General features: G+C 47.8%; 1 pseudogene; it reads right to left on the bottom strand.

Moving 5' to 3' along the window:
* Window positions 1–1,854: 1,854 nt before the first annotated feature.
* On the bottom strand, window positions 1,855–5,116 carry LOC119284240 (annotated as a pseudogene).
* Between the last annotated feature and the right edge of the window lie 5,622 nt (window positions 5,117–10,738).

Here is a 10,738-nt window from a genome sequence, read left to right as displayed (position 1 = left end):
AATAGGATCTTATTCTCTGCTACAAAGTGAATTAGGATTATAGGAAATGAAAGTTCAAATAAAAATCCAAGTAGATACCACAGACATAAAAAGCAGTCACCTGTAGCGAGAAAAAGAAATATCGACCGGCTAAATGGAGTGTGGTTTGCCGTCCCAAAGACCAAGGCGGGTTGGGCATTCATGACCTTGAGGTTAAGAATAGGGCCCTCCTCGGCAAATGGTTGTTTAAATTAATGACAGGAGATGGTGTATGGCAAACCCTCCTGAGAAGGAAATATGTGGGTTCCAAGGCGGTATCTCAAGTATACTGGAAACCTGGGGATTCTCACTTTTGGGCAGGTCTGATGACTACGAAGAAATATTTCTTCTTCTATGGATCCTTCTCAATTAAGGACGGCTCGGAAATTAGATTCTGGGAGGACAAGTGGCTGTGAAATGCCACACTCCGAGAACAATATCCGGCTCTATACAACATTGTGCGTCATAAGGGTGATACTATCGCCACGGTAATGGAATCATTTCCGCCAAATGTGACGTTCAGAAGAGATTTAATTGGACCCAGACTTCAATCATGGTATATCCTGCTCCAACGTTTGTCCACGGTGCATTTGTCACATGGGTCTGATGTATTTCGATTGAACCTACACGGGAATGGACAATTCTCAGTGGAGTCTATGTATAGAGCGTTAGTCCAGTCTGATGTGCCAGTTGATAATAATAAGACGATCTGGAAGATGAAGATACCTTTAAAGAATAAAATCTTTGCATGGTATCTTCGTCACGGAGTCATTCTTACTAAAAATAACCTTATTAAGAGAAATTGACATGGAAGCCCGCAATGTGTCTTTTGTCACCATGATGAGACAATAAAACATTTATTCTTCCAATGCAAATTGGCTCGTTCTATATGGTCAGTCATCCAGATAGCTTCTGGCTTGTATCCTCCTTGTAGTGTTGCTAATGTATTTGGCAACTGGTTACATGGGATAGATTACAGGCTCGGAACTATACTTAGGGTGGGAGCGCTTGCCGTTATTTGGTCGCTTTGGCTATGTAGAAATGATAAGGTGTTTAACGATAAAAGTACTTCTCTGATGCAGGTTATCTACAGGTGTACCGGGACTCTTCGTTTATGGTCCTCTCTACAACGTGTGGAGAATCGAGGCCTGTTTACGGAGGTGTGTACACGATTGGAGGATACGGCGAGGGATACTTTTACCCAACATGGGTGGCAGCATGATCTTAGGATTGGCCCACCTCTGCTTTAGGCGTTATACATACTCTGTTTCTTTGTATTTCGTCTTCTTAATTTTGGTTTGTGTGAGAGAACTTGTTTGGCTGTGTGCATCATAGTTATGCAGAGGCCGGGTGTAATGCTTAAACCTTTTAAGTAATAAAGCGCCCCTTTTCAAAAAAAAAAGGTAACTGCAACATACTATAAGCTTTTCATACCGAAGATAGCCAACAGCAGATCATGACATATGCATCTAAAAGTAATTGTGTTCAATTTTAAATTTAGTAGCACACACATAGCCTCTTAGAGACGTTGAGACAAACAGTTGTCATGCGTGAAAGAAAGTCTGACAAACATCGCAAGAAATCAGATGGAATAAAACAACCTCGAAGGAGGTTCCAGCAGTACCAACATGCATATGCCATCAGAAGATGGCGGCAGTAATCAGAACAGGCAACGGGAAAGGAAACAGTTGGCTATATCATCAGTAGTAGCAACAATTGTAAGCGAGCAACATCTCCTGTTAGAGAGAGAGACAAACATGGTGACAAACCCAATGTGAAGTAGCACTGCCAGACATCAGATGGCAGGAAATAAACAGATGGAAATTCTACCAATCATCAAGCATCGTCGTCGTCGTCGGACTTGCAGGACCAGAAATCATCTTCCACCAAAGCAGAGTCTTGGCTGCTACAACAACAACAAAGGGACATCATCAGTTGAGTTGATACTTGATAGCTATCTACTGCTACTGAACGAAAGTGAAAAAATAGTTAGCCGACCTGTCGATCTCGATCTCCGTCGTCCTCAGGACCACCACCTGGGAGGAGGAGCAATCTCGGGCTGCCGCTGCAGAGTCAGGACGGAGAGATGATTCCTGCCCCTCCACCGTTGCTTTCCCAGCTTGTACTACAGCAGTGGATCCTTGGACGACGTCACCCAGGTCGTGGTACCTCCGGTCATCCTTGAGTCGCAGAATGGGACGGTTAGGGTGCGCGTCCACTTCACCTTCCAGCACACCAAGATTTGCAACTTTACCAGCTGAACCAAGTGAAATCTCCTTGAGTCTTGGAAGGTGCTTGACACCAATCACCCCTGATTCCAACTCGCAATGGCCAAATTGCATGGTTTCCATTTTGGGCGAGGTGCCCTCCTCGAATCTCACCTCTCTCACTCCTGTACTGCCATCAAAATCAAGTTGTTTGAGAATTTGGAATGCTTCCTCTCTGAAAACTAGCTGCTCTCCAGCATAAGCGTTCCCATATGAAGACCCAAAAACATGAGGTTGGGCAGTGTCCCTAGTAATTCCATGGTTTTAGCTCCTTTCAGTCTGCTATGTTGTAACCGGATCTTCACCAAATGCATCAAACTTCCCAACCAGTCTGGCATCTCTCCAAGATATCCAACTAGCTTGAGGCTCCTCATGATTGGGGGATGAGATGAAACAGAATGTAGCCACTTCACAGAGCTTGTGCCAGCATCTACACGAAGAGAATAGAGGGAAGATAGCTTCTCAATGGCTGCACAAAGTACCCTACATTTTCGCATGTTGGCTCCTGCTGTTACAACACTTAGTTTCCTTAACTGCATAAGCTCCCCCAGCTGTTTAATTGCTCTGCTGCTAGTTCGTTTGATGTCTACAACCTCTAGTATCTGTAAATCATGTAAGTCACCGATCCCTCTTGGCACCCTAACACCTCCTGACTCAACATGGAAACCAGATTTACCAAAAGGTGTGAATACCATGGGCAGGCACAATGTGAGCGTCAAGCCTTCCTGTGGACCATCTAGGTCAATTTTTCCGCTGCTACAACGAAGACTAATGAGACTATGGAGTTTTCTGATCTCACTTGGCAATGATGTGATGGAAGTGTTTCTTGCATCCAAATACTGTAAGCCATGTAGTTTTCCTATGGCTCCTGGAAGTGCATGAATATCTGAATGTCCTCGAACATTCACATATTTTAAGCGGCGCAACAACCCTATATTGTTGATATCCTTCTGTGTGATACTGCGTTGTGCATCTTGAAGATCCAAGACACTTAGCATCCTCAGGTATGCTGAACAGACTGGTGATGTTGGCTCCATGAGGCTCACAGCAAACACAGTAAATGATCGAACATGGCTCCAATCCATGCTGATCTTGGGGCACTTCTGACCATGGTGTGTTACATGGCGAAAGTTCTCCTCTGGTGCACTTCTTACAATGTCGTTTGATAAGTACGCAAAATTTTCATCTCTTGAAACAGAGACCATTATACTGGAGAAGATATCATGGACTCGACAACTCTTAAACCTTCCTTCTACGTCTATTCTTGATGGTTCAATCATACATCTATTGATTAACTCAGAAAAATAGCCCATTGCAACATCCTCAATGTCCACCCCAAACATAGATGTTACAAATCCCTCTGCTATCCATCTGTGTATCAGACGTCTTGTCTGGATCTCAAAACCCATGGGAAAGATGCTTAGGTATAGAAAACATGGCTTCAGATGAGATGGCAAGTTGTTGTAACTCACGGTAACAATCCTCCTCAAACCTTCAAGGCCTGGGTAGTACTCAAACTCTGTGGGGAGCTGTTTATAGACATACTCCCACTCTGGTACCCTTTTTGTGGTAGCAAGTGGTAGACAATAACCCTTTTTGTGGTAGCAAGTTGTCTATGTCTGTTTTCCTAGCCCTTTTCAGTAACAACATCATGGCGTCATCTATTTCTAAGGGCTGGACCAAGTAGATTAGTGATAAATAGGTACACTCCTGAGCTAAGCCAACATCTCGAGTTGTTACTATTATCCGACTACCTTTGATGTTACTAGAAGGAAGAACAATATCTTTAATCCACCTATATCCATCTAGGCTCCACAAGTCATCAAGAATAATAAGGTACCTCTTACCGTCTAGCTCTTTTCTTAGGTAGCCTACAAGATCATCTACTTGCAGCATATCCCCTTCAAGTTCTTTCAAGCATTTCTTGAGTGACTCACCACCCAACAGCATCTTGACCATATCCTTGAGAATCTCTATCTTGCTAAATAACTCTGGTATTGTAATCATAGCAAAACAAGAAAATTTCTTCGCAATATTATTACTCAGATAGATCTTCCTCACAAGAGTAGTCTTGCCTATGCCACCCATGCCAACAACACATATCACCTTGGCAACACCATCTTCAGTGTTCACATCCATCAGCTTAATCAACTCCTCCTTATTCTTAGAAAATCCCACAAGCTCTGATTCATCAAGAAAACTATGTGAATGATTGCGGATGTCTTCCATGTCAGAACTGGTCTCGTCCTTGTACATTTTCATCTCATCCATATCGCCAGAGGTAATTGGCTTCATTAAATGACTATACCGCTGGATCCTGGCGCTTACTTCTCCAACTCTTACTTTCAGCTTGCGGATCTGGACAGCAATTTGATGCCGAAGTTTAAGCTTTGTCAGCCTATGCAAGCAGCTTGGGTTCCCCAAATTAAACTTGAATTCGTCGAGGCAATATTTAATTTCATAGGATAGATCCTCTACTTGCTCTGCCCATACTTTCACTAGCTCATCTCTATCCTTCATCTTCTCAGCAGCTCTCAAGAAGGCTTGCATTATCCTTAGCTCATCTTTGATGTACCTGGTATTTAAATAAAAATAAGTTGATGGTGACGATTCAATTTTTCTCATAAGCAAGTACTCCATCAAATAAGGTCACATTTCTCAACAAGAGAAAAGGACTGATCAATACTACAAGATTGCAAAGAGAAACGAGTTAGTGATAATTACCATATTTCGGTCCGCACTCCCATGAGCAAAGCCACCTCATCCATAGCCTCAGAGGCTGCCTTGTTTGCGGCACTTGTCACCAGCGACCGCGCGACGCTTAGCGCCATCTCGATTCTCCCTCCTTTTTGCAAGAAGCTCTTGATGTACGTAGCTCTAGCGCTTGCCAAGTATTCAGCACTGGATGGGTTGATCTTTTCACTGTTTTAGAGGTAAGTAGAAGAAATACTAATCAATTATCCAAGCCTAGAAATTAAACTGAACATGCACTACAGAGTTAAGAAATGACATAAACCCAATTGGGAAAATCGATCGGCTGCTTCATCCGCTTACCACCAAACTGTGAAGAAGTCCAAATGAAATTAAGTAGGGGAAACTAGACCCTGAGCCCCCTCACCGTCACCTCAAAATGGTTTTTCAGATGTTTGCTTTCCTGCCTTCAATGGTAGAGTAGATCATGTCATGTAAAAAATCATGAAGAAGCAAAAAAACATAGATGAAGTATGCCAGCTTACTTACCGGCCCTCCCAGAAAAATGAAAGTGATGTTCGAAAACCAGCTATTGCCGGGGAAAGCTTGTCTCGCTGTCTCTGCAGGCCGGCTCCTCTCAACAGTCAGAAGCTAGCTGGGTGTCGAAAGAGTGGTAGTTTGCAGTGCTTAGAACAAAAGCCCGGAGCTACTTCTTTCTCGTGGCTATTATTCAAACAAAAGAACAGCTAATGGTGTTTGTCAGCTTGTGAATTCCTGGAAGATAGCCTTTGTGAGTACCAGGATACTTTGAGTGAAAAGGGTAACATGCATGGCTTGGCTCTCTAGCGATAAGTAAGGCGATTAAAGCGGATCTGACCACATGCTAGTGTGATTTCCCACTAACTGAGATGATTAATTATGTGCGCGGTCCACTCTAAACCACGGTGATCGATGCTCGAAATTACAACAACGCCCACCGTACGCCGGTAAATACGGTTTCTTAGCAAGCTGGCTGAACAGTCTTCTTAATTAGCGAATGAGCTAAGCATCATTTGTTTTTGACTTCTAATAATAAAGAGTCTTGCTAGGTTTACACATATCAAATGGTTGCTAGATGGCATCTCGTGGGCATCAAATTAGCATGACTGCGACAGACGGACTTTGTCTCATCTGGTAGCTAGCTCATCTTTCGACCGCCATTAGCTACAAGCAGAGCTAGTAGCATCTTTTGATTGATACATTTGACCTGAATTTTAGCGCATCTTCTGCTCACTTTCCTATTTTAACAACTTGTAGTAACCAATGAAAAAAAGGAATTCTATGGCAAAATAGTACAGCCCTTAAAATCCACCATAGTAGAAGCTATATCGCGCTACACTGATGCTATATCATGCCATAGCGAACGGTGGTACTGATTTCATTTAGTGAGACATTGCTCAGAATGCTATAGCATGCTATATTTTTCGTTTGTTGTAACTAGAGTTTTGCCTCGAATCTTAAAGTTACTTACAAAAAGGTATTCTTGTTGCGAATATCCATTTCTGAACCTGAGCACGGCTGATCACCATGAACAGTAAAATAAAAAATATATTAGAAAATCAAAATAATCATTTTTTTTCATGGAAGATGTTTGAGTGCATGAGGTCCGTGACAATTTTCAGCTCGTTCTCTAAGTAGCACTCAGCAACAGTAAAAGAAAAATCATACATGCTATTTTTTTCTGACAGCTACTTAGATGTGCAAACGAGCTAAAATTTCTCATGGACCTCACGCACTCAACCATCTTCAATGCCAATAAAATTAAGATTTTTTCTTGATTTTTTCTAGTATTTGTTTTAATTTTACAGTTCACAGGTGGGAGCAGATGAGTTTGGGAGTCATTTGCCAAAAAAGGCTTTCGTCCCGCTTTATATATAAAGCAAAGATCAACATCATCCGATACAAACGCACGCCAACACCACACACACCCAAGACAGGATACGAAGGCGCTGAGCGCAGCAACACCACCCCTAGCACACTACCACGAAGAGATGAAGCCGCATACAACGAACCGTGGACTTCAAGGCGGCGCCTTTAGGAAGGATACGACACCGGAGCACCGCCACCACCCGATCGAAGGACCAGAGTTTCCCCCGGAGCCGCACGACGGGCGGTGAGAGCCACGACAACGCCTTCAAAAAGGGAACGAGCTTCGCCGTCGCCGGTCCGTCCGAAGATAGAGCAGGTTTTCACCCCGGCCACCACTCACCGCCACCGAACGCTACACCCCGGCTACCACGCCGCCCACACGGCCATGGTCACCGGGCAACGCCAAGACACGGGCTCTGCCCAAGAGCACCGTGCATCGCCACCAGGGCCGCCGCCCCGGCATCCAAGACCTTGGCACCACCGCACCCGAGACCCGCCGCTACCCCAACCAAAGAGACGAGCAGAAAAGGATCCGGATTTGCACCCCTGGCCCACCCCCGGTGTCGAGACCCAATAGGTCGGCCAACATTGGCATCCATCGACCCAAGCTGCAGCCCGAAGCGGGAGACGAGATCGGTCCTGCAGCACCGTGGGGCGGGGATGAGGACAGTCCTGTTGCACCGTGCGTGAGATGAGCGATGAACCGCAGCTGGGAAAGGGCCATCCCTTCGAAGGGAGTAGCGACCGAGCGCCGAGGAGATGGAGTGAAGGCCGAGACGGTCCGATCGCAGACAAGACGACGCCGGAGAAGCCGGCCGCCGCCGCAAGCAGATCCGCCAAGCCATCATGAAGCCGCCACGACACCGAAAGTCCACCACCGCCTGACCTCCAAACGTCGCCGCCCACGGCCGGAGCAACAGCCACGCCCGGCCGCTGCCCTACCCGTGTCACCCGGTGAGCTCATAGCGCCGGAGCCGCCGGGCACGCACCACCGCCGCCATGCGCCGCCGACCGACCCCCACCACCAGATCTGGCTGGATCCAGCTGGGGGCCGACCGCGCGTCACCTCCCAAGACGGGAGCTCCGCAGCCGCCCCGCCACGCACGAGACCCAGGGCGCCGGCGCGCCGCCACCAGTCGGCCGCCCGGCGAGCCCGCCGCGGAGCTGCTGAACCCCGCGAAGTCCAGCACCGCACCTCGAGGAGGCCGCCCCGTGCCGGCATCCCACGAGCAGGGGGGAGAAGGGCCCCGCCGCCGCCGCGCCCACGGGGCTTTGCCCGATGGAGCTCGCCGGCGACGGCAGGGGGGAGGGAAGGAAGGTGGGTCCGAGGTAAGGTCCCCCCCGCCCCCCGCAACCCGGCGCGCGGGCGCGCCGCGGGGTGGGGGGGGTGGGGGGAGGAGAGGGGGAGGGGAGGGAGCGGGGCGAGCCTGGAGGCGCTCGCCCGGCGGCCGCCGGCGGCGGAAGCAGGCGAGGAGGCCGGCGGCGGCGGGGGAGGGAACCCTGGGAGCCATTTAGCCGCTCTCATTCTCATAATCCCTATTCTCCCAATGAATCAAGCAAAACTCTTGTAACTCTTAACTGGTCCCATACTTCTTTTCCTTTAAAATACTCAAGTTGTAAGAAATGGCTGCCACTTGGCGGTTTCATTCTTATCTTCCTCTAATTTTGAATTACCTATTTCGCGAGAGTTGGATCCGTCTGGACCAATGGATGAAAGAACAAGAGGGACCAAGTATACAATTTATTCATGTATGTTTCAAGGGAGACGACCTGTAACATTTTGAGTTTTATGGGCAGAATTTTTGTGTGTGCAATTAGTATTTTGTTTGGAAGGTAAAAGATGAGTAGGACTGTATGGTCATAATAGCTAATCCATGTATGTTGTTAGTTACTTAGCCAAGAGGCACAAGGACACGATGTATGCATGTAACGAAACTTTGCGCTATGATCACCACTATGTGTAAAAGTGAAATGACTCGGCTGCGATAGCTGATCTGGTCATCTGCGAGCACGATGACATGGTTGCTGGCAACATGGAGATTGATGAAAGATTGGTTGAATTTCTAGAAGACGCGACCAAAACAGCCCGGCCGGTTTTTGTTTATTTTTAATCCACCCACCGCATCTTAATTAGCAATGACTAAGTGGGTTATCTGCTCAAGTCTTTCTATTTTATACAGCCAACTGTAACCATTGTTATTAGTTAATTAACCATCATAAAAAAGGGTAATGGTACATGATGCATTTTTCAAACCAAACCCCCAATAATTGTAGCACTCAACTTAATCATACATGATTTACATATACAGATGGTGGGTAAGGCCAGATGGTGTCTGATAGGCCGCCTACTCGTCACTTGATCTTATCTGACTCGCCAACCCGGAAAAACAAGTAAGATTTTGGATCTATCTGTTTGGCGCTTGACATTTGATATTCTTTTCTTACCCTCAAGTTGGAATTAATAATTTTGTATCAATAGTTAGACCTTGGATCTGTTTCGTCCGATGGATGAAAGGGCAAGACATCACAACACTCTGACCAAATATACAAGTTCGTTCCTTTTATCTCTGGGTAGTAACACTCAGAACTCTGAAAGACTGAATTATCAAGTGTGTACAGCACAGATGGGCTCAGCATCACCTTAACGGGGAGCACAGGAACGCATACACCTTCGACAGGATTCAGCCGTCTACCATCGACCTAACCCGATCAATTCTGGATGAAGCCAAGCTATGGGCTTTGGCTATTGCCAAAGGGCTCGCGCGATTCGCATTTGACCCGCCTTGAGACTTGTATCCTCTCACTCAAACTTTGCTAGCTTAGCCACCTTGTTCTGTGGTTCCTGCTAACTGTTGTAACACACCCTCTACCTATCAATGCAATTATACGTTTCTTTTGCGTATTCGCGAAAAAATCACCTTAATGACATTTGTTTTCTCTTTACCCAAAAAGTGTTCCCGCTTTTTATTTCAAAGCAACCAACACCGATTACAAAGACAATGTTGGACCGAGCAGCACAACAAGCCCAAAAAAAAAGAAAGAGGAAACAAATGCCAACAACACCAGCTCGACAAAGCGTGGATGACCCGCCACCGCAGCGCCCTCCGGAATCGACCCACCACGATACAAGGCTCCGATTCGCCGCATACCAAGCAACACCTCCAAGAAGGAATGCGACGCCGACGACGCTGCTGCCCGGACGAGTCCTATGGTTTCCCCCGGCACGCGGAGGGGAGTAGGGGGTGGATACCACCGACATCCTCCAGGAAGGACCGGCGCCACCCGCAGGCGTCACCGCATCGGAGCCAGAAGACCCGGCAAGGCTTTCTCCCGTACTCCATACCACACCGCCCAACCGGACCGGAGCCAACCAGCCAACTCGCCACCCACCAACATGCGCCTTCGCGGTCGCGATGCAACCACGCAGCCTCACTGAGATCACCATCGCAAGGCCAAGAGGACTAGGAGGGAAGCGTCGGGCGACGGGAGCAGCAACACTGTAGCCGCGCGGGAGGCCCGTGCCTCCGGCACCGTTGCAGTCGCCGTCCGGACGCGGCAGTAGGGCATACCAGGTCACCCCTGGCACGGCCAGGCCCAAATCGGGCGCTCTAAGACCAGCTGGCCACGCTGCAGCAGGGCGGTAGCAGCGCCGCCAGCGCCCCACTGCAAATCGCCACTCCCCGCCTCTCAGAAGTCGCATCATAGACCCGTCCTGCTGTTAGCCCGCCCAGACCTAGATGGGGTCCTAAGGGCCCAGATCTGGGCTGAGCGGGTGCCGCCGCGCCACCCCGCCGCCGTCGTCTAGCCGATCTCCTGTGTCGCGCTAGGATGCCCTGCCGTCGGGGAACATCCCT

This window comes from Triticum dicoccoides, chromosome 4A, assembly GCF_002162155.2.
Source record: "Triticum dicoccoides isolate Atlit2015 ecotype Zavitan chromosome 4A, WEW_v2.0, whole genome shotgun sequence".
Classification (NCBI taxonomy): Eukaryota; Viridiplantae; Streptophyta; class Magnoliopsida; order Poales; family Poaceae; genus Triticum; species Triticum dicoccoides.
Note: the sequence above shows the minus strand (reverse complement) of the source record. Positions and strands in the feature narration are given on the sequence as shown.